Genomic DNA, 24,858 nt, shown 5'->3' with positions numbered 1-24,858 from the left:
GGGAAATTATATAATTCATGATGAACTCAATGGCTTCCATCAGTCCCGCTGCATTTTTACTTTGTTGGTCGTATCAAAAGCACAGTGTTTGCCAGATGGCAAAAATAAACCGTGTCTGTTCTCCAAGTGTGATTTCACATAAATGGCTTTGATTCCATGGCATCTGAAACCAAGCTTGTGTTAATTACAACCTTCTTCTGTGAACTTGTTGACGCTTTGAAATGTCATTGATGCACATCAAATAATTGTGATTTGTTGTTTAAACATCCTTAAAAGCGGTCAAAGGGAATCAAAATCCTTTGTACATGTAAGTGAGAGTCGTTGGTATATACATATGATCTAGTCTATTTTGAGCTTGTTATTTCTAAAGTTGCTTGTCACTTGTCCATGAAAAGCTTACTTTTGGGTTGCTAGGGTGTTCTGGGTGGTTGTAGCACATTGGAGTGGGGTTGCTAGGGTACTTTAAGATTGTTTTAGTATGTTGCTAGGATGTTTTGGTTGTTTCCTTACTGTTATGACTTTTTAAATCTTAAAAAGGGAATACTATTAGATTATTATTACAGTTTCAAATAGCTGTTTTGTAAATGTATTTAATTTATTCATGTGATGTCAAAGCTGAATTTTCAGCATCGATACTTCAGAAATCATTTTAATATGGTGATTTGCTGCTGACTACATATTTCGTAATATTAAATATCAATGTTGAAAAGAAACAGTGTTGTGTTGATTAATATTTTGGTGGAAACTGACAAATATTCTCAGAATGATGAATAGAAAGTTTATTTGAAAGTTTTTTTTTTTTTTGTAACATTTTGTAACATATTCTTTGCTGTCAGTTTTGATCAAATCAATGCACCCTTGCTTAATGAAAGTTCCCATTTCTGAAAATTACTCTTACAAAACCCATAAGAACTTTTGAAGAATAGTTCTGGTATGACCAATAAATATATTAATAATATAAATAGTAATAAAAAGTAATACAAATAAGTGATTTAAATAGAATAGAAGGAACTGAAGTGGCTCTGGATGGTTTTTGGTACACTGGTTGAAAGTGTCCAAGACTCCTGGTTCAGAAGTCCGCACAACATGTACTGTACCTCTTAAAGAAAACTGACACTGATCCTTATGGCTTTTGTGTATAACAACCATACAATCCCAGAGGAATTTTAATGGTTCATCCGCTGTGTTCCCATCACCACATTTGAGACACTTCCAGTGCAACGTGGTTATTCCTCCAAATGGGATTCTCAAAGAGGAAAAGAAAATGTGTAAAAAAAGGAAGTGCTTGGATCTGAAAACTACAAGTAATTGCATGTTCCTGGCAAAAAGTAGCACTATGTGCCTGTTTAGTTTTGTGTGTGGTTTGCGTGTTTTATACCAACAAGCAGATATGTGCACAAACCTTTAACTTGTGTGCACTTATCGAATTGTAAACACTGGCAAGCAAGCCTGTATATTCATGTGGCAAGACTGTGAGGAGAGCGAACACGAGACTACAAGCTGCTCAGCTTAAGATTTCTGTATCTGGATGTGATAATGTTTTGACATATAGACACTTCAACCAAACTGTAAACGGTCTTTATGTGAGGCCAGATGGTGTAAGGAGGCTCTATGTATGTGTCTGTCTGTCTCGTCTTGTCTTGTCTTGTGTGTTTTGTCTGTCTGTCTATCTGTCTGTCTATCTCAACTTTCAGGTTTCTGGTTGTCCTCATTCACTTTTCCACAATTGATACCAAACTCCTGGTGAGCTTTCAAAAACATTTTTGAGATGCAACATAATATCTTTTTCATGTGGTTTTACACTGCCAATTATCAATTTAGCTTCACTTCACTAAACTGAATGTGAGGATGGTGCTGATTTTTTGGGCTCCGTCTTAATAACTGGTTCCTCTCCACCAAATGTCTCTGATATGAGCCTAGACTTTCAAAGGGATTTCTTTATTAGTAGTCCAGCAGCAGCATAATCACCAGCTCCAAGGGAAAACCACCGAGTGAAATAATCAACTGTAAACAGCCAGGGAATGTTAATTATGCACTGGCTGTATCCTTAGAGGACAAAACATATTTAACTTGCAATTTCGAACAGTGGGGAAACCCCAAACATGGTTGTGGGACCACACTAAATTCCACGTTTTCATTGCATCCCAATAACAGGTCTACACTTTAAAGTGATAATTTGGACAATGGCATAAGACTCTGGCCCACCTCACTGTTGTGCCTCTTGACAAAGGTGTAATTTTAGTCTGCTTTCAGAGAGAGAATTGTCTCCTTATGGAGTTTAGATCTCTTGAGATTATAATCAAAGATGTTTTGACCATATTTGTCTCTGAAGGCCCACATTTCTACCACCCTCGCACGTCGCTTGTATTAACCAAACTGCTGACAAAAAGCGAAATAGCTTGTGCGCAGAACCAAGACAAAACCGCTCTGCAAATTAATGAAAAATAAAACAGCACTGCTTCTCCGTAGCGTTTGGAGGTCTTGAACAATTTCAACAGTAAAACATCACCCTGTGATAGCCAGAGGGATAAATGGGGCCTAAAATGGCATTTTGGACTCATTCAAGGGCTGAAAGCACAGGTTGTATTAATATTCATATGCTAAACATTACTATGCTAAATATCATCTGCTCGCAAATTGAAATAAGCTGTTACTGGAAAGTCATTTGAATTCCAAAACTTGTCGTGTATAGCTAACCTTTTGATCTCATATGAGAACAGTTAGAACTGGCACAAAGCAAAATGTGAGATCGTGCAAGCATCACGATAGACAGCGTCAGGTGTTTGCTATTTGTCACACGCTATTTGTGATGTCCAAGTCGAGAATGTCCTGAAGCAACTCCCTGTTTCCTTGTTGTAAAGGTCTGTCAAGATGTGGATGAAAATGTGGAGCTTCCAGCAGAGGTCCTTCTTTTATCAGTTTTATTGTGACAGGTTGCCATGTGTTGGGACAAACTGCTTCAGTGCTTTATTGTGGATTTGGGCACATCGCTTTATACCACATAAGAAGGCACAAACACATGTTCTATCCATCTGCCCTTCATAAGATCTTTGTTTGTCGAATGAATGTATGTATTCTTCCGCATCAGATGAGAGCAGGCACTAATAGAAGACACCATCAGACTTTGGCCATAAAGGACCAATGGTGCTTCATAAAGAATGTTTCAGCAGCATCCACCAAATATTTAGCAAATTTTTAATCCTGTCCTAATATTTTGACAATCCTAATGCAGACTAATGCAAAAGTGTTCACTGTGATGGAGTATGTTTAGCATTTTAAGTAATATGTAATAATGCAATGGCCAAATATGTGACCAAGGACCACAAAACCAGTCATACAAGGGTCAGTTGTTCAAAATAGAGAATTATACATCAACTGAATAAAAAAGCTTTCCATTGATGTATAGTTTGTTATGATGGGACAATATCTGGCCGAGATACAACTATTTGAAAATCTGGAATCTGAGGGTGCACAAAAATCTAAATACTAAGAAAATCGCCTTTAAAGTTGTCCAAATGAAGTTCTTAGCAATGCATATTACTAAGCAAAAATCAAGTTTTGATATATTTAAAGTAGGAAATTTACCAGATAACCCCATGTCCTAATGATTTTTGGTGTAAAAGAAAAATCAATAATTTTGACCCATACAATATATTTTTTTGGCAGTACGGGGCACTGTTTTCATAAATGATTTCCTGAACACAGTAAACTGAAAACAGTATTATTGTCTTTAACCGTGACAGGAAAACTCATAAATGGTTGATCCATTCTGATGTTCTTCTGTGAAGTGCCCATGTTCTACAAAATTCTTTGAGCCCATAGATTCCTGTGGGTACCTGCTTTTTAATTTCCTGTCGGGGACCATGCAGGGATTCCTCACAAATTTAATAACCGCAAAATAACCCTGCGTGACAAACATCAAAGCTGCCACATTCAAAAAGGAATGATAATCAAACCAGAGGGTAGGTTTGCATGCCTCAACAACAAAAACATTGATTTGATGATTATATGAAGCAGATATATATTGACATCCACTACCGAGGTTGCACAGCAGTCATTGATGTTATTCTCTCAAATGTATATTATGCAATATATAATTTGTAGATCTGTTGTATAAAAATAGTATATCACACACAGTTGTGCCTTTTGAGTAAAATTTGTGTTCCAGACAAACGTATATATATTAATGTCTAGGTGTTCTGTTTATCTGTCCGATGTGATATTACCAAGGTAAAATGATTTTTTTAATGGTCTTTACTTTGTGTTATTGTTTTTTCCAAAGCCCCTGGCAGAATTTCAGCTTCATTAGAGTGCCTTTTTGTCTAAGGTTATATAACACAGCATCAGTAAATAATGTTTGGATATTTCTAGCACCTTGTGTTCCACATGTTTAATTCATGAAAAAGTTTCTTACTGGTAGATTTTTTTTTTTGCAGAGGACAAAGCTGTTGCTAAGCTCAGGCCTTTGCCCACACAGAAATGCGCTAACTGTTCTCCGGCCCTCCGCTGGAGACTCTCTCAACATGCAAGAGCGTACCTCTGGTCTACCCAGCTTTATAACACTGTTTTGGCCTGTTGCTAGAAAACCATCATTATGTGTTGTGAGGACTAAAGCCTCTGTGGACCATGCATAAAGAAGCAGAAAAGGGGAGCTGGATCCAAATCTCTTCGAGGAATGGGCATGTGACCATGTTTTGACCCTTCTCTTTAATCAAGGTGGTCTGAGTTGGCAAAGATGGATCAATGTGTGACTAAGACAAAAGGAGCATTCACAGGAACCTTCTTCAGTCTCAGGCAAGCATATATTTTGCACAGTGACATGTGCAGTTTAATATTGGCATTTAAAACATGCTCAAGCAGTTAGCTTATGATGCTAGCATAGTTGCTAGCTTACACCACACCACAACTTTCTGAATTGGGGATGTTAATTCGAGATTCATTACAGAAGTGGCATTGATCACATTAGGTTGTATTTGTAAATTCTGACAGCATTAGTTTGCATGCATTTTGTTGATAAAGAAAATAAATATTAGCTATTTAGCCAGTTAATGAGCTGACAGGCTTTCGTGATACAAATACACTTACCGTAATTCACTGTGGTGGCAGTACACAGGCTAGCAATCAAATACACACTCGCTGTCCATCTTTCACTGTTGATTTCATTGCAGTAGCACCAAGCTTCTGTTTTCAGTGTCTGTTTATTCTAACCAAAATCACATTGTTTTATACACCTTCTGAACTTTAAAGTAGGAACTTTCCAGAAGGACTTGAAGGGAGTATTACTTGCTACTTGTTTTTTTTTGTAAATTGTAACCAGACTTTCTTCTCCCCCATCGTTTCTGATCATTTTTAGTCACAGATCAGTAAATCATGTTACGTTGTTTTATCACCTGTATTAATATTTGTCTCATGTGAACCAATCCATACTATAATGCAATGAAATACAAAAGTTTGGGGTCCCTAAGATTTTATTTTAAAATAAATTAATAATTTGATTGCACTGGAATTCATTCAAATGTATTTGACAAGACAAAAAAGATCTATATTGCAAATGAAGGCTAAACTTTTGGAACTTTCTATTCATCAAAGAATCCAGAAAAATCAGTATTCATAAAAATACTAGGAGACACAAGTGTTCTCAACATCGATAATATTAATAAATGTTTCTTGAGCACCAAATCAACATATTATACGGATATTAGAAGGATTATGTGACACAGAAAAGTGGCATAATGTCTGCTGAAAATTCAGCTTTTCCATCTCAGGAAGAAATTACATTTGAAAATATATGAAACCAGAAAACAATTGGAGTAATAAATTGCAAAATTGCTGTTTTACTGTATTTTTGATCAAATAAATACAGCCCTGGGGACCAAAAAATACAAATATCCCTGCCTAAAACTTTTAAACAGTAGTATATCTGTGACTTATTTTATAGCAAGGGCTAACTGGACCATGCTAACTAGTCCAGCCTTTACCCCTTGGTTACTACCAGGTGTAAACCATGATCTTGTCTGAGCATTTGTGAATTTATCACCTGAGATGGATGTTAATTTCACATATAAATAGAGACAGAAGCAACTGGCTGTTTCCAGGCAAAATCCGCTTAAAATCCCCCCAACTAATCATCACCTGGGCTTCATCTGCTCTACCTCATGTGGATCATGAGTCATGTGGAAATCGCTTACCTGATGAATTGAGATTTCTGAGAACTGGGGCAAAACCACAGGAATAGTGTTAAACATCTCCCAGGGCATTAAATCCAGCCATTAGTTGAAGTAATATGGGTGATGCATGTCTAATGAAAGACTTCATTGTGCTTTGAAGCATATACAAATGTCTAAATGAACTAAATGATGATGATGTCAGACACGTGTGTATTTATTCTGTAATCAAGTGTAAATCTCTGCAGCACACAGGACACAAATCAAGCAATGATGTTACTTGGAGAAGACAGTTGGTTACTTCATAAAATAATCTTGATTAGGATAGAAAGCACATGATAAACATGAGTCTAAACCAACAGAATATCAAACTTTAATATAAAGTAAACGTTGCTAAACTGATTACTGCTCCTCTATTAATCAGTAATCGTACTAAATCATGCAGACATTAAGTCATTGTTGGGCTGTTTTACATCAGTTTATAGACCGAGACCTCTTTGGTGACCTTTTTTTCACTTTGTTCAGATCCGATAAGACCAGACACCTGGGCTACATTGTGTTTGTTATGTTTTGTCATGTGAAAAGGTCTTTAACAAAAGAACGTAGTGAACTTTCAGGGGTAAAGGGTACAGGGACAGCTTCACACCCTTGGTCTGACAACAGAAGAGGTCTTTAAGGAGCTTTTTGAAGTTATTTGTTCATGTCTTGTGCATTTGTGAAGCAAGATATCCAGTTACTTTGGTGAAAATCTGACAAAAACAATCCCTGTGAAGTCAGGCCAAGGGTCTCAGAATTTCCCAATAGTTGGCAATAGCGTCTTAGCTTATTTTGGCAGTGGCTGGTGGAATGTGTTGCCATAGGGATAAAGATGATTACCTGATATCATAGGTATATGTGCACTACCGTTCAAAAGTTGGGGGTCGGTAAGAATTATGTAATGTTTTAAAAGAAGTCACTTATGCTTACCAAGCCTGCATTCATTTGATACAAAATACAGTAATATTGTTCAATTATTATTACAATTTAAAATGACTGCTTCTCTATTTTAATAAATATAATTTATTCCTGTGATGGCAAAGCTGAATTTTTCAGCAGCCATTACTCCAGTCTGCTGTGTCACATGATACTTTAGAAATAATTCCAGGGTTCCTATGCAGTATGGAAAAGTATAGAATTAAATTTTATTCATTTCAATGTATGGAGACGAATGAAAAAAGAAAACAGAGCATGGAAAAAGCTTGTGCCCCTCTTTTGTTTTCTAAAAATTTAACAAAAATAAATTTACCATACAAGCAGAGTGCTTTTCATGAAAATGTGAAAGCATATTAAACATATATTCCCATATTTTCAGATGAAATGAAAAATGAATATTACTATTCAGATGTCACCATTGCCCAGTGCTTGGCCGTATTTGTAGTCTTATGTTGCAATAAGTACTTTTTTTTTTATATAATGAAAGCAACACATTTGTATGTCTTTTATTTATGCAAACAAACATTCAAATTTAATGTCTCTTTATTCAGGCTTTGTATAACCTTTATTTATAGCCGTTTGCTACCAAGTCATTAGTGAAATCTTTAAAATATAACAATACCAGATTACTGGGTCAACCGGTGATAGGCAGCTGCTTATAAACGTTCCTATATTTGCGTGAGCTCTCTGTGAAGGGCTTTCATAGAAATCAGACCTGAGATATACTGTAACATTACAATTCCCTGTCCATTATAGATTGTAAAAGTTTGTTTATAGTGGTGTAGACACTTGTGTTTTTTGGACGGTTGTCTTCTTAATCGTTATGCATCCAAACTTTTCCGCTTTTGTTTCACTCAATGACCTAAACCTCAGTGATCAGATATTGCATGTTTGATTCATAATCTGCAAATGCTTATAATCGATTCCTTCATCTGCCTTTGAAATTGTTTTTGTAGCCTACTGAGATGATGGACAATGATGATGTGTAATAGCATTAGTCATGTGTGAGTTCTACAAATTGCTTCCAGAGCAATATTCAGCTCAGACCCACATTGATCCTAGTAAAACTGGAACAGAAAACAATGGATGTGGTTATGACCTGGTAGAGTTGTCTGAATTCTCAGGTGGTCCATCAGATTTTAGAGGTCTCATGTTATTCACTAATGGGAGTTTCTGATTAGGACATTTCACATAAATGTGGCAAGAAACGGCAGCAAAGGGCCTCCTGCAGAGTGATGCCGTCAACTCTTGGGAAAAGCAAGGTTTATCTCTTTTTATTGAGGGTATCATTGGAATTGTATCAGGCCACACAAACAGAGGCCTTTATGTCTCTGGACAGGCCCTAGCAAACATAAGGCATTTATTAGTATGGATTCCAAATGATTAATAGGGCTGTACTGAAGAAGGAGGTCTGGGTTTAGTTGGGAGCTGGAGGAGGGAACGGGCATCAATCCGTTCCTTGAGAACAGACGTATCCCTTCTCCCCCCGAAGGCTCTGCGGCAGGTGGTTCACATTTTATACAGCGTATAATTGAATAATAATAATAATAATAATAATAACAATAACACAAATTCAGTATGAAATGGAAAATTCCTCCTGGAAAAACAAAGCAAAGTTTCCAACATTCCATCCTTGACTGAACCTCATGACACCATGTACGTCAGATGAGAGCTGGAATGAAAGGGCTCATGGGTAATAAATCCCAAAACTGTTTTATAGCTGATATGGAATCCGCTCCCTGTTTAGGACAGCGCTTAAATATAATGAAAGTGTTGTACTGCTTCTTCAGGGGTTAAATTGGTGTTTTGGAAGTCGGGGAACATGGTGGTAATTCTGGTGGCCTTGACATAAAGTGACATGACATACAGCCAAGTATGGTGACCCATACTCAGAATTTGTGCTCTGCATTTAACCCATCCAAAGTGCACACACACACAGCAGTGAACACACACACACAAACCGTGAACACACATCCGGAGCGGTGGCCAGCCATTTATGCTGCAGCGCCCGGGGAACAGTTGGGGGTTCAGTGCCTTGTTCAAGGGCACCTCAGTCGTGGTATTGCCAGCCCGAGACTCGAACCCACAACCTAAGGAGTCAAACTCTAACCACTAGGCCATGACTTCCACACAACTAATAACATGTTTTAGTCTGTTATAAGTCCACCAAGGTCTGGCACTGATTAGAGGTAAATATTATACTTATTAAACGTTAATTGTAAAATTAACTAAAACTGGACTGGAGCATAGAAGAAAGAGGATGGATTGACAAATGAACTATCTATGATTGCATTTTTTTTTGTCCAAGTTTTAAACACTTGCAAAAATAAAATACGGGGCATTTGAATATAGAATCTGATTGGTTGTGAAACATTGTGAGGTAATTCAAATGACTCTTTAGTATTTTTACATTTTACCACTTCTCTGTCTAATCATTGCAATACTACTGCTTTTAAACTTTGCAATAGTACTCATCAAGTTTCCATCATTTGCATTGTAGTACCTATCAAGTTTCTTTTTGTTTTTCTTCTGGTAATGTTTGTTGTTAGTAGTTGACAAAACTCATTTAAATGAAAGTCTAAGAATAGCACACTTTTACTAGTTCCCATCATGTGTACAAAATTCTTATATGAAATGATGTATTGTTCGGAGTGCAAATGTGGGATTTTTGGCCTTACATGAAATAAGCAAGGGCTCAGTAAAAGAACCTGGTGTTCTCTTGTAAAATTGTGAATAGCTCAATAATTAATCACTGAATCAATTTTATTATGCCCACTGCATTTTACAGCTAAGGGTCTGGATGTATTTGCAGTTACTGGAATCAAAGTTTTATTGCAGAGCCAACATACTGTTCCGGTTCTTTAAAAAAAAAAAAAAAGTCTTGTAGGTACCTGGTACCTTGTAGGTGTTATACAACAACAGATTAACAGTAAAAGTGAGACAGTTAAAAGCCCATGTGCTAAAATTTTCTCTTTTTATTCATGTTATCAACAAGAAGAAAACAGAATGTAAAGGTAATGAAATCTCTGTATGTTTTGTTAAAATAAAAAGTTATTTTAATGATCTGATAATGTCAGACATTATTTAATTTACACTGCCCCCAAAATTTTATTATAATTTTTTGTTAACCATTTCCAGGAAAAATGTTTTTTTTTTTTTGCATAACTTTATACAAGCAAACATAATTTGGCACTGCTTTGAATGTAATACACTTAAATTATATAAAGGTCCAGAAGTTTTGTAAAAAAAAAGAATTCTTATGCTTACCAAGGCTTCATTTATTTGATCAAAAATACAGTGAAAAACAACTTATTTCTAATTTATTTCTAACTTATTTCACGGTATGTTCATTTCACACTGCTGTGTGTGTGCACTTGGATGGGTTAAATGCAGAGCACCAATTCCGAGTATGGGTGCTCTATACTTGGCAAAATGTCATGACTTTCACTTTCAGTAATTGCTAGTGAAGTGTTTTGCGACCTTGTTTTTGTGGTGCCACCAGCAAATCAGGGTTATTGTCTCATGTTATTGGTTGTGTTTTAGTTTTTTTACAGCTCCAGAATGATTAGTCACACACATTCACAGCTTAGGTGATTGGTTCAAAAACCTGGAATGAAGTGCGGGCCATGGCAAACCAGCTGATCATTAGGATGAATGGGATTGCTTTCTGCAGGTATTCTACACCATTTACAAGATACTATTGCTCTGCATTACATGTGTAGCAGCAGTTTGTGTTGAAAGCCCCCCTTTTCTGCAGCATCACATATTTCTAAAGTGCCCTTTTTTCATTTTCAGAACAACAAAGCTCGGCGCTCACTTTTCACTTTGATTTAAATAAGCATTTAATTTGAGAGGCCCTCTGTGGTTTGGCCGCCTGCTCCTGTTTGTGCAGCGTAGTGGAGATGCTTTACGATGATAAGGCATGAGAGAAGCTTTAGTGCACTGCATCACCAAATGACTGGTGTTCTAGAGTCAGCCAAGAAATACTATAAAATCAATGTGGTCACCGGTGAAGCTGTGCGGCAGAAAGCTGAGGGTTTGGCTCTTTGCAAAAAGGCAGGCATAAAAGAAAATACTGAGTGATTCAATGTGGCTCATTCATGGAGTAAAAGCTGTGTGTCAGCCCGGTGACCTCTTTAAAACTCTACTCCATGTGCCACTCACATCCGACCTCAACACAGTGAGAAAAACGCTGCAGCTAGGGGCAGTTTAGCGGGTGGTCTCTCGCTCTCGGCCCATTCATAGGAGAGGAAAGCTCATGTAACAATTAGAACAATATCTCCTGTTACACTGCAAATCTTTTATGCAGGTTTTAATCTTGTTTCCAGTAAAAATATAAAAAAGATTAGATTTTATTATTCTTTTTTGTGTTATTAAATTGTGTTAATTTTGAAAGAAAAAAAAGCTTATAGGATAGGAAAAAAGTTGAAGATTTTTATTGTTTACACACACACGCACACACACACACACACACACACACACACACACACACACACACACATATATATATATATATATATATATATATATACACACACACACATATCCATATACATACATATATATTATTTTAATTTTTTTTTTTTTTTTGCAAAGATTTTTCAGTTCTTGCCATCCCTTGAGAACAGGGACCATGGTTTAGAAGCTTTGGCAGTGTGTTTATGTGTTGTGGATCATCCAGAAAAGGCCTAAGGGGAGCTCTAAAAAACTGCGATGGTGACACTTGGTGATTTTATAAGGACTCGGTGGGGTTGCATGCGTGCCACTGACTTGTGAACCTGACCCCATACCAGAAATAGCTATGAGAGACGTAATAAAAAAATGCTCCATTTCAGCCATATGAAATTCATTCAAATAACAACAAAAACCTGATACACACAGAGAAAAAAGCCCCGACTTTTTCCATGACAGAGGATAAAACATTTTCTGCCACACATGCACATAGTTACACTAATTTGAAAAAGAAAAGGCTGTGTTTGTTAGTTAATTTGAAGGTTTTGTTGCAGACCATGATGGGTCTTGATGGACAGTCCTTTGGACTGTAATGGAATTGAATGATTTAGGGCTGAATTCTTCTTACACCTGCGCTACAAGTTTTCTATAAATCTGGTTTGGGAACTGGGATAACTTGGACCAAGATTGCTATTTTTAGAAAAAGGATACATTGAATGGCCAAAAATCTAAAATAAGCAAATTATCATAGTGTTAAATAAAACACACATTACCTCTTGTGACTAATCACATGGTGGATTTCCAGAGGTATGTGTCTGCGGCTTGAAAAATGTTAAGCAGTCTCACATGGTTTAGAAGATAAATGGAGGGCATGAAGGTCTCTGGAAAGTGTGAACTGGGATAAATTAGTATTGGTTCTTAACTGCCAGTTAGGTGGCATGGCAGCACTTTCACTCATCTAGACCTTTTGGGGTTTAAAGAGTGTGTCGTTTTTTTCAGTGTTAACAGACTACCATTCAAAACTCTGTCCTGCTTGTTAAAGCATCCCAACCTGCCTGACACAGCAACTCGAGTCAACCTCTGATGCAAGTTGGAGCTATTCAGACAACTTTCAAAGTGCTTGCTAAGATTCTGAATGATTGACAGGTGATGTTGTTAAAGTGTCCAAAGTTGTTAAAAGGCCAAAGTTAAGGCTTGTTCACACTGGCATGAATATCGCATGCGATTATGACTGACGTTTAGCGCCTTGACGTTTAGCGCTCTCAAGCACAAAACGGTCTTGCCGAGCACACTTGATACCTAACGACAAAGACGAAGTAGACCAAGAAGATGCATTGAGGAAAGATGAATTAAGAGCTGCTGGTCTCATTGGTGTCTGGGCTTCATGACAAACGTGACCGCGACTACAAAAATCTCGAGAAGAGGAATTTCGATGTGTACTTGGGTATTTCTGTTTTTCATTAAGTGCCATCTATTGTCAGGGAGTGAATTTGTACATTCACTCGACTCATCGCCAGTGAAAATCGCTTGGTTACAAACACAAAATATGCGCTGAAAAACGTTGACGATAAGCATGCACGATAATCATCCCGGTGTATACGAGGCTTTAGGCTGTTGCTAATTGCCCCAAGTCAAAACTATTACTATTACTATAACAATAAATTATGCATAATTACATGCAAGTAACCCTAAGCCAAACCCTTACCATATAGTAAGTACATGTAGTTAATTAATATTACTCAGTACTTAAATGTATAATTACACTGCAACAAGGACACCTTCAAATAAAGTGTAACCAAAAGCGGTCCGCTTTCAAAAGGTGCTAATATGTACCATTTAGGTACCAATATGTACACTTGAGGTACTAATATGCCCCAATATTGCCCCAAACTTATGCCATTGGTTGGATTGCTCACACAAACAGAGTAATGTTGAAAGTGTTTGCACTCTGTGAGCAGTCATCCTATAAATGGCTAACGCGTAGTTGTCTTTCCATATTAAGCTGAGATATAGGAGAATTATTTTTAACATTGCAAAAATACACACTTCATCATTTAGTGCTGCATGCACATTGACAGGCCTTCAGATGTTACAGTTGCGGACTTTGAATGTTATATAAGCTATTATATGATTCAGAGTACATCCAGCATCGCAGTTCAAAGACAACGTTTCAGGCAGGTAGGGTTGATTTAACTCTGAGACTAACAGAGCGAAGCAAGAGAGTTAGTTTGCTGGGAGTTTGATGGCATTTCAGCCATTATTTTTCAAATGGACCTCAGCAGCACCATAGAAAGGAAGAAGAAAGTCATTATTGTCAGTCCACTCATGTTTTGTTTCCTTCTAACATAAATGTCCCTGTACCATCCCCGCGCTTCTTTTCGGACGAGTTCAGGGACAGTTTGTGAATTCCTCAGTGAACTGACATCAAGGCTAATATTTGTCCCCCACGCAAGTATCTGAGGACAGTCTTGTTTGTCCAAGTTCCCTGTGATTCTTGACTCTGATGGTAATTTTTCCCAGACAGCTGAGCCTGTGGACCATCTGTCCTTGTTCCACCTCTCCTTTAATCAGAAAAATGGGCATGTGTGGCATGTCCTTCCTTTTTAATATGCAGTCTGTGTGCACAAACACAGACCTCGCTGTATCCCGCATCCCGATTTCGCTCACCACGCTGCCTTGTGCGATGGTTTATTCTAAGTAGAGGGATGCAACACAAGACGCCACTCATTAATTTTAGAGCACATCCCTTTGCCCATTACACGAGGTTTAGTAAGTGGATAAGTAGATAATGAACCAGCAGGAAATGTGAATGTGCTTTTAGTATTTTTAGAAAACACAGTTTGGGTGCCTGCTTTTCATTATATGGACTATAATTATTGGGATACACTTTCGAAATGCTTTGTAAAATCCCACTGAGATCTTCACTAATGATTTGAGCAATGCTTATTAAGTTATAGGAAAAAAAGTATACTGTTGGATTGAATTGAATAGGAAGTATAGGAAGTAATAGGAAAATGTAATGTACAGAACAACTTAAAAATTGTGATATGCACCAGCGCTCTGATTGTATATATTCTCAGTGGTGCAAATTCAAACAAATTCAAATGCATTGTCAGATCATATTCCAAACTTGAAATTATTGGGGTAAAACAAATTTACATTTTGTGCTTTGTTTAAACTGTTTATCAGTTCTTGTTCATTAGTTTGTTAAAAGAATTAACCATTCACCCAAAAATACTGACTTCAATACTAATCTTCATATTGTTCCAAACCCACGTTACTTTCTTTTTTCCATGAAACATAACCAGAGAAATTCTGAGGAAGAGTTGCTAATCAAAAGCATCAAATAGTTCATATGAGTTGTGCACTGGATTCCAAATCTTTTTAATACAAACAATAGTTTTCTGTGAGGAACAGACCGAAACTGTTGTAGCGCACAAATTGGCAGTGTGAACGAATCATTTGAGTCAGAACTTTTTAATGAGACCGTTCACAAAAATATAAAGTTGTAGCACACTCTATGTTCATGACATAAGTAGCAATGCTACTTGTTGTGTCAGAACTTTTTAGCGAAACACTTGATTCAATACACAAAAGAATGATTCATTTGCAAGTGATCTGGTTCTTGAGTTGGAATCATTGAGTCAGCTCTCTGGAGGGGAAGATTAATAACAAACATCGACTTACATTTTGATTCGTTCCCCTCTCAAAGCTTTGGTATGACTTGAAAACACAAAGAATGTAGCACTTGATCATATACTTTCAATATCCTTTATGAAACCTCAGTCCCCATTCTTTATAACTGCATGGAGCTACAAGTATTCTTCAAAAGTTCTCCCTTTGGGTTCCGCGAAAGAATGGAAGTCATACGGGTTGGATCAACATGACAAAGTAAAGAATGCCTCTTTTTGTATTCTGTTTGATTCAGCCCTTGATGCACAAATGCATTAGAGTGTGGAGTAATTTCCTCCAGTGTTCACTAACTTCACTTCTCCATGGCACATCACACCAAGGGCCAAGCATCTCTCACCTTCGTGCTAAGCATAGCTGGGCTTAATTTAGATGCAGTCTATGTAAATCAAGCCTGATTGAAAATTCACTCACCTACAAAGTTTGGCTTTAAGTGAAAGGAAAGTCCTGATAAAAGTGCACTTTGCAACCTCTCTAGACATGCTAAATATTCTGGGACATTGCTCTCAGACATTTTTTCTCTCCAAACAAATTTTCAGAGTGTGTTTTCTCCCGCCTTTTAAAAGAAATGGTGTTGGAGGTGTTGAAATACCTCACATTATCATGTGTTGTACAGATGTTGGGCGAAGCAGACAGAACTCGGAGCCTAGCTGAGGAATTGAATCTGACATCTATTTATCCCATCTACCTTTTTTCCCGAATAATAATGCAAGAGTTTTTAGTGAGTTTAGAGTTGATGTCCATCTGTAATCACTTTCGACAACATATTATTTGCTTTTGATGATGTTGGCCAAATTAGTTTGCGTTAGCACCGTTTACAGTTTCTCACACGCACCTTTGCTTTGTTCCATTTCCTTTTAGTGTGTTTTCAATGATGTGCGTAGGTTCCGAGCCATAAAACTTGAAATAATTCAAAACAAAGAGGATAAGATGCTTTCCAGGGGGACATACCACTGACATGGATTTGCGCAGAGAGCACTGAAAATAGTCCGCTTCGCTATGGTCGATTAGGCACAGCCAGTACAAGATGCAGTTCACCACGAAGCCAACAGGGACAAATTGACACCAGAGCCAAGGTGCAATGTTCTGAAAAGGCCAATCGTCTTGTTTATTTCCTAGCCCGTGTTTTGCACAGACAGATATGTAAATGTTTACACGTGTAGAAGACTGTAGGGGTGGGGGAGACGAGTGAGTCGAGCCCCTCAACTCTGACCCTGGGCGGGTCACCTTCCATTTGGATGGTACTGTATGAACTCTGCGCCCTTTCTGCCTGGTTTCAAGCACAGATGTTCCTGGGACATCGCCTGAGAGCGATAGATCAGGTCCATTTGTCATTTTCTTAATCATTATGTTACACCCTTAGATTTCGTCCCTGAAGAAGCATCACCATGGAACACACACAAACAGAGGCTGCGGCCCAATCTCGAATGTGGTGACAAGCGATCCGGCCTCTTTGTGGAGCTCCAGACTAGAGGTGTTGCATATTCCACATGCCCGAACGCTCTCTGGATTACCAATGGGGCAAATAATGTGTTTTGGCCCTGCGACGACAGGCTATTTGAATAGCGATGTCGTGCATCAGTCTTTTTCAAACAACTCTGCGCTCCCAGCGTTAATGTTTACGGATCGTTCGCTGGTGTTTTCCTCCCGGCTACAGACTTTTCAATGAAAACTCTGCTTCTGGCCCCGTGCTAGTGTGTATGATTAAACATCTGTCCCTTTGAAACTCAAGTGTGCGAGACGAATTATTCGATACTGGAGGTCGAGGAAGGAGGGGAGCGGAATCTAGTACGACTGGATGTAAACACTCAGCTCAAATGCCTGGCCGTCCTTCTCAGGCGATAATTATTCCAGTGATAGATTGATCGAGTGATGTGTTGTTTGTTAAGAGCACAGGTCGGAACTGCATGACGTGAGTTGGAGTGGGAATGACAGATTGTTGGACCACTGCGCTGTCCTGTTCGCAACATGTGTTTTTAAATATCTGCATTCTCCAGATGACTAACCGCTTTTAGGGTGGTGAGGGTTCGCATCGCACGGCAGCACGATTCATATCATGTGTGAGTGAAATCGGGTACATCCAAACAGACATGGAGAGAGAAATATAACAGGCATTGTTCATCTGATACGCTACAGATGCCCTGTATTTAAATTCAGTGAAAGTGCAAACACGCTTCTGTACAACAGTGCGTAAATTAGGTTTTGTTTTGTTCACAACAGCACTATTTGGCTGCCACATTTAACAATTGCACTACAGATGCACTGTATTTAAAGTTGGTGTAAACACTTGTTTAAATTAATTTATGTAAATAGTGTAATTTTAATTACATTTAAATTAATTTGCTATATAAATTAGATTGTGCTTTAGTAATTGTTATTCATTGTGACGTGCTACTTCAATTTGGTTAAAAAAAAAAGAGCAAAAATGCTTCCATTCTAGGATATTTCAATCAGGATAATTATTTATGTAAATTTAAGTGTGCTTTGTTTGCGAAGAGTGAAATTTTGTAACAAAAACTGCTTCCATTCTACATTTATGTAAATTTGGCAAATTTAAATCAGACTTTGTTTGGCCAGCACAATTACACTACAGATGCAAAAAAAAAGAAAAAGAAAAAAAAGTGCATTTCCTGTACAGTATGTAAATTAGGCTGAATGTGTTTTCACAATTTGATTTTGATTTTACTTTGTTAGCCAAAGCACTATTTGGCTGCAACAGTTAAAATTTACAATAGGCTATGATGCACTGTATTTAAATGGGGGTGGGGGGGGGGGGGTGGTTACATGCTTCTGTTTTACAAATATTCTGTGTAAATTACATTTTGCTTTGCTGCAAAAGCAACTATTTGGCCACCACAATTCACAATTACACTACAGATGCATTGTGTTTAAAATTGGTGAACAAAGTACAAACACGCTACCATTCTACATTTTGTAAATCAGACACATTTTCATCAATTATATTTTGCAAAAGCACTATTTGGCCACTACAATTAATGTTACTCTGTTACTGTCTGCACAAAGTGGGTGAAAATTTTATTTTTGAACATGGTTCAGTATCATTTTCTTTTGATCGTGGTTCATTGACTGATCAAATGATGGAAAAGAGTAAAAAATGCATGCAACAAAACATTCTTGCTGATTTCTGCTCCTGGATGTTTAAGTTGCATTTATTTCTTTTAATATAATCTTTATCATTATATTCTTTTGTGTAGTGCCCCCTCAGTGTTATCAGGTTCAAACATGCTGCATTGATATCGCATGCAAATGCAACTACTTATGTGGGCAGCAAGTTCCTCCCACCAAACAATTTGGCTAATAGAGGTCTATTAGTGGTGGGTCCCTACAAAGTCATAGAGTATGGAACAGGAAGTGTTAACATCTGGGCAGCTGGCGTATGGCGTGGCAGTGAACTGCGGCACTGAACTCTCTCTCTTCCTCTCATTTTGAGTGAAAACAAACACAGCTCTCATGTTTTTGCCTGCTGTATCGGGGTCGAAAAGGTTTGTCTGGCTGCTCGGTGAGCGACCTACAACACACTTTCCTCTCTGATATCCCACTCTGGTTATTGGGGGTCAGGAATGCACCATGTTTGTTTGATTTGTATCACGTTGTGTTCCCCAACATGAAACGGAACTCATTAGGAGACTAATGTGCCGGAGAACTGTCATGCAATTCGACTTGACTGGAAATTCGTTTAGGCTGAGCTAGACATGGTCCAAGTAGATGATGATGAACAGATTTGTCTGAGCTAAATCAACCAGGACTGCTTTTTCTGTTGGGTAATATGACATGTAGAGTAAGTGTACGTCTGTGTGTCACTTTGTTGTGTAAAATACATTTGTTTTTACTAATGCGCTTGATTTAGTTTGTTTGGTGGTCCCCAAAAAGGTTTGGACGCTTTAGGGCACTTAAGCATAACTTAAAACTTCAAGAATGCCATTGCATAAAATATCAAAAAGTAGCAACTGCAAACAAATGACGCCAAACATTTTCTCAGAATTTCAGGTTTTTTGACCCAAAGCATGGCAAGAAATATCTCCCACTCCATTACACAACCATCAGCTCCACCAGAATTTATACCCAACCATCTAAACCCTGAAATCAAGATAAACCAGACCAAGCAAATGGTTGTGCATAAAAATCTGTGTAGATCAGCAATTTCTGAAATATTCAAACCAGCCTGTCTGGCACCAACAACTATTGCCATGCTCTGTTACGATGCTTGGTTTGAACTTCAGCAGATCTACATCAATACTGAATTGAGTTGCTTTAATGTGATTAATTGATTGATTATATATTTGCATTACCTTGCAGTTTTTATTTTATTCATTTTCTTTGTTTAAATCATGCTCATGTTTGCACCCTTTTTGTGTGTGTGTGACTTTAGTAGCCAAGTAGGAGCCGCTAAACATCTGACTTGACATCTGATATGCTGCAGTTGACCTCAACACAGGTAGGCTAAATTTCTGTGTTGTTTTGTAAAAGTAGATTATGACTAGAGCTACCCTGGAATTGCTATTTGTCAAGTTCAGCTTCAGTTTAGTGAAAGTATTTGACATTATGAAGCAAATGGGAAAAGATTCCATTTCCAGCATTTAAACGCCTTAATAATTCAATTTAATGTGGTCAACCACAGTGTTTCTTTTAGAGAAATTTTGAGTATTTTTATATCCCTACATTCCCTAACATAAAATCATCTTTGTGTCGGTTGCATTTAACTTGGGAACTTTAAAGTGGCCTGCTGAAATCATTTAAAAAGTGTAGTTTTCTTTGCTGTTTTTGGCATATTTCGTATTGAAACAAAAATATAGGTTTCTATTAATTAAGGTTATATTTTATGCTTTGTAGGAATGTCAAGGTTGTTAAAAAAAAGTGTTATATATATATATATATATATATATATATATATATATATATATATATATATATATATATATATATATATATATATATATATATATATATATATATATATATATATATATACAGTACAGACCTAAAGTTTGGACATACCTTCTCATTTAAAGAGTTTTCTTTATTTTCATGACTATGAAAATTGTAGATTCACACTGAAGGCATCAAAACTACAGTATGAATTAACACATGAGGAATTATATATGGAATTATATACATAACAAAAAAGTGTGAAACAACTGAAAATATGTCATATTCTAGGTTCTTCAAAGTAGCCACCTTTTGCTTTGATTACTGCTTTGCACACTCTTGGCATTCTCTTGATGAGCTTCAAGAGGTAGTCACCTAAAATGGTCTTCTAACAGTCTTGAAGGAGTTTCCCGAGAGATGCTTAGCACTTGTTGGCCCTTTTGCCTTCTGTCTGCGGTCCAGCTCACCCCTAAACCATCTCGATTGGGTTCAGGTCCGGTGACTGTGGAGGCCAGGTCATCTGGCGCAGCACAACATCACTCTCCTTCTTGGTCAAATAGCCCTTGATGCCTTCAGTGTGAATCTACAATTTTCATAGTCATGAAAGAAAACTCTTGGAATGAGAAGGTGTGTCCAAACTTTTGGTCTGTACTGTATATTTTTTTTAATTTATTTTTTTATAACTTGTGTGTTGTAACTGTATGTTTGAGATGCTTAGCAACCTACCCATAAAAGTTGTTATCATGGTACACAATCAGAGTAACTGCCAACAGACGTTAGATTTAGCCTAAGATGTAGCCTCACAATAAAAGTATTTAGCTCAATTCCTGTAAATCCTTGCCAGTTTGATGATTAGCGTTGCAGGGTGGGACAGCTTTTAGTCTGACCTTTTTAAGCAAATAACAAAAGCATGACACTGATTAGATGCCATTACCGTGATGATATTGTCAGTGGTGAGCGTTTAATGTGTTTTTATCCCTGATGTTTGCTGTGCACAGAAACTAAGTCCATTTATTTTATTAGTAAGATATGAAAGATATTGCCATTTCACATCTGCTTATTCGATACAAGGACATTTTTGAAATAACTAGAATATATTTTCATATATGCATATAAAGTGCTCTCAGAAAATAACTTAACCGAGGTTCATGAACATAAATAGATACTTTTACACTGATTACAACACATTGGTGCTAATATGACTGTGGAAGATTTATAGGTCACAATGGGTTTGCCTTGCCCTCATGGACACCCTGATCTGAAACGTGTGATTCAGAACAGAGTGAAAGGAATTAGGGGTGTTATTGGGCCTGCATGGATCTAAACATTGTAGACATCCTAACTAACTTGCACTGGTCGAAATTTACAGCATTAGTCAAGATTTAATTTCAGACATCACATGATCACTTGTAAGAAGCATGAGATTCTGCAAAAAAACAACAAAAAAAAAAAACATTTTGAGGTTTATCTGACGCTTGTTTATGTACAACTGTGTTGACATTATTGAGATGCTTTATGGACTTGTTATTGTTATCACAAATGAGTGGAATTTTGCATTAATTGTGGTCACGGTCAGCCTCTTTCAATGTAAGAGCATGTATATGCAATGCGCTCTGATGATTGCCTCAGATTTTTGTCCCACCATTGCAGCTTGCAATGTTTGCGACATTCGGTAGAGGGCAGAGTGACATGAGACCTTCAGATTCTCTTGTTTTGAGTCCCTGAAAGTTTGGAAGTATCTGCACAGTTCATCCTAGGAGTACAGAAGCATAACTTTAATAGGTTATCTCTTTCATTATATCGTAAGAATCTTAAGAGTCTATTTACAGCAATTTTTTAGAGACAGATTTACAACCAACTCTTGAAGACTTTTCATTCATGCATTATACTAGCAGATTGGTTTTCAGTTCCCCTAGGGTACTTAATGAAATACTACGGAAATCAAGTGTCTCTCAGGGATTGTGTTTTTTTTTGCCTTGCCCTTTTGAACACTGCTTGCCCATGTATACCATTGAAACTGGCCCTGCACACATTTGCCTGTTCTGTGCTTACTTACCAGAATCAGAAAATAAACACTGCACTGGCTCCACTGTAATCAGCCAGTTATGTACACAAGTAATTTAGTTATTTCATTGTGTGTTTAAAGGGATTTTGCATTCCAGACAGTCCAGAGTCCGAACACCTTATTTTTTTGTAATATAACGATTCAAAATTTGAGAAGTAAAATTTCATCATTGTCATGATATTTGATTTGATTTTTATTATAGAATTATAGATTTCATTATTTTTTATTGTTTATTGTTGTATTTTATTTGATCATAGAATTATAGAATTCAATTTGTTTATATTTAATGTATTTAATTTTAGAATCATGAAATCTTAATGATATCTATGATGAATTATAGATTCCATTAGTTCCTAGTTGTATTTTCAATTTTATTATGGCATTCTAGAATTCTATTTCATTTTATATTATTATATTTTATATTTCTTTTATTTTATTTTAGAATTATGGGATCTCATTATTTTATTACAGAATTATACATTTCATTAGTTCACAGTTGTATTTCATATTATGAAATTAGAGCTTTTTGTTTGACTTAATTTTATGTTTTAACATATTTTATAAATGAAGCCAGCCATTATATTTTCATCATGGTCATCATATTCTTATTTATATTATTATTTTATTATTGAATTATAGATTTCTTTAATTGTTTGTTGTATTTTTAAATTATATTTAATTTCTATTGTAGAATCATATAATTGTATTTTATTGTATATTATCATATATCATATTTATTTTATTTTAGAATAATGAGATCTTAATGAGATCTATAATGAATTATAGATTCCTTTAGTTGTATTTTTTATGTTATTATCAAATTGTAGACATTTTATATTAACATATATTTCATTTATTTCATTTTATAATTGAGATCTAATTATTTTTTTGAATAATTATATGCTTCATTAGTTTGTTGTTATATTTTATATTATGAAATATAGAATTTTGTTTTCTTTTTAATTTTGTTTTAACTTTGTTCTTGTTGTTTTGTTGTAGAATTATACTTTTGTTGTATTTTAAATTATGGAATTAAATTTCACTTTATATTTGATCCTTTGATTGTGTATTTTATTGTAGAATGACAGAATTTGATTTGATTTTATGTTTTATTAATTATATTAATAGAAATGTATGCGTTTCTATTATTGTATTTTATATTTAATACTGTTACAGAATGATAGAATATCTTATTACAAATGTTGAGTTATAATGTGGTTCCAGCTTTTAAAAATGAGAAATGAATAGTTTCCTGGAATTCAGAGACCACGCTTAGATGACGGAGTGAGTGTGCATAACCTGAGTAAGAATATGTGGTCAGCTTCCTGGTGACTTGATCCTAGAGTGGTGGAAAGGGAGGGGCGGCCGCGTGTCTTTACCAAGAGAAAGACCCCCCCCCCCCCCCGTCCTTAGTCACTCGCTCCTCTTCCTGTCTAAAGAAAGGGAGGATGAGAGAAACGAGGGTTAAAGCACGCATACTGAACTGTTGCTTTCTTCTAGCTCATCTAACCTTTGGCCCAAATAAAAGGTGTGATAACCTAGATGGGTCCAGTTCTGACCGAGGTTCATGTGAAGGGACCCCATGGCTTCCAGATGTCACATGACGGCAAGAAAAGAGTAAGTGAACCGCTTGAAAGACACTTTCTCAAAATTGCTGACTATGTATTTTTAGGCTAACATGAAATCCATAATTATCTGCCTATATGTGACCCAAACAGAAAGCTGTCAGAGTAAGCCCATTGTCTCTGTACGCACCAAAGGAAGGTTTTAAATGGGTGCCCAGTTCAGAAGATTGTTTGTAGAAGCTTATCCTGTTCAAACGCCCACTTTTTCAACCTCATCCTGTTCATCATGGAGAAACACGCCATGCTTGTTTTAATAGGTTCATGATTCACTTGTCGGAAGAATAAATTCCCTGCCAGTTGACCTTCAAAATACTCCATCTACGTGGTGATTGAATACAAAGATCACAATAACAGAATTAATCACTTCCCACTCATGAGTTTTCTGTGGGCATTAGGCAAAAATTGCAAACTCTCTGAAAGTTACTGAGATGTATGCTAAATGTTAACCTGCCCGGGGATGCCTTGGTACGTAAGCCTTGCTAGCGTCTGCAGGCAATTATGAGATGTTCTTTAGAGATTGTAGCGTAGCTGCTGCCTCGCAGCTCAGGGAACTGATGACAGATTCATTTGACTTCAGCTCGGCAACTCCGAGGCCCAGACGGCTGGAAGTGCCTAGCGTGGGAGAGAGTGGCAGTGTGCGCGGATTTCCTGCCATGCTCTTGCCTCATGGAGAACGTTCTCCCAGGAGGGGAATGAAAGGCGACTTGGGCTTGAGTGCTTCCTCCGTGCGAGGCTGCAGCTGCTTGACTGAAGGCCTTTTTCTTCAACAAGTGCTTTGTCAGCATGCCACTGCGGCCCGAGACAATGGTAGTCTGACTTTGGCCAGAGAGCGAATAACACTTGAGCATTCTCTAAACGTAAAATCCTAACAAGTCCTCAAACTAAAGAGGTTGTACAGTGACACAATAGAACAAATGAGTGCACAATACTAAGAAAAGTTGGTTATGTATCTGACATTGTATGTGGTCTTCGATTGCCTTTGCGTCTTTTGTATTGTGGTTTG

At 37.0% G+C, this 24,858-nt stretch overlaps 1 protein-coding gene and 1 long non-coding RNA gene across 3 annotated transcripts in view; one reads left to right on the top strand and one right to left on the bottom strand.

Moving 5' to 3' along the window:
• LOC132106544 (gap junction Cx32.2 protein-like) overlaps window positions 1-24,858 on the bottom strand; it is a 324,589-nt gene that overhangs the window by 212,002 nt on the left and 87,729 nt on the right. The window lies entirely within an intron of this gene.
• The window catches only part of LOC132106532 (uncharacterized), a 69,758-nt gene that overhangs the window by 9,881 nt on the left and 35,019 nt on the right, over window positions 1-24,858 (top strand). Inside the window, exons 2-3 of one of the 2 annotated variants that reach the window (XR_009424152.1) lie at window positions 19,669-19,734; window positions 23,731-23,847. This is a non-coding gene — a long non-coding RNA (uncharacterized LOC132106532). The remainder of the gene's footprint in view (window positions 1-19,668; window positions 19,735-23,730; window positions 23,848-24,858) is intronic. The other variant, XR_009424153.1, reaches the window with a different exon arrangement.

Source organism: Carassius carassius, chromosome 27 (genome assembly GCF_963082965.1).
Source record: "Carassius carassius chromosome 27, fCarCar2.1, whole genome shotgun sequence".
In the NCBI taxonomy this organism is placed as follows: domain Eukaryota; kingdom Metazoa; phylum Chordata; class Actinopteri; order Cypriniformes; family Cyprinidae; genus Carassius; species Carassius carassius.
The sequence above is the reverse complement of the archived record's forward strand: the minus strand, read 5'-3'. Positions and strand labels throughout refer to the sequence as shown.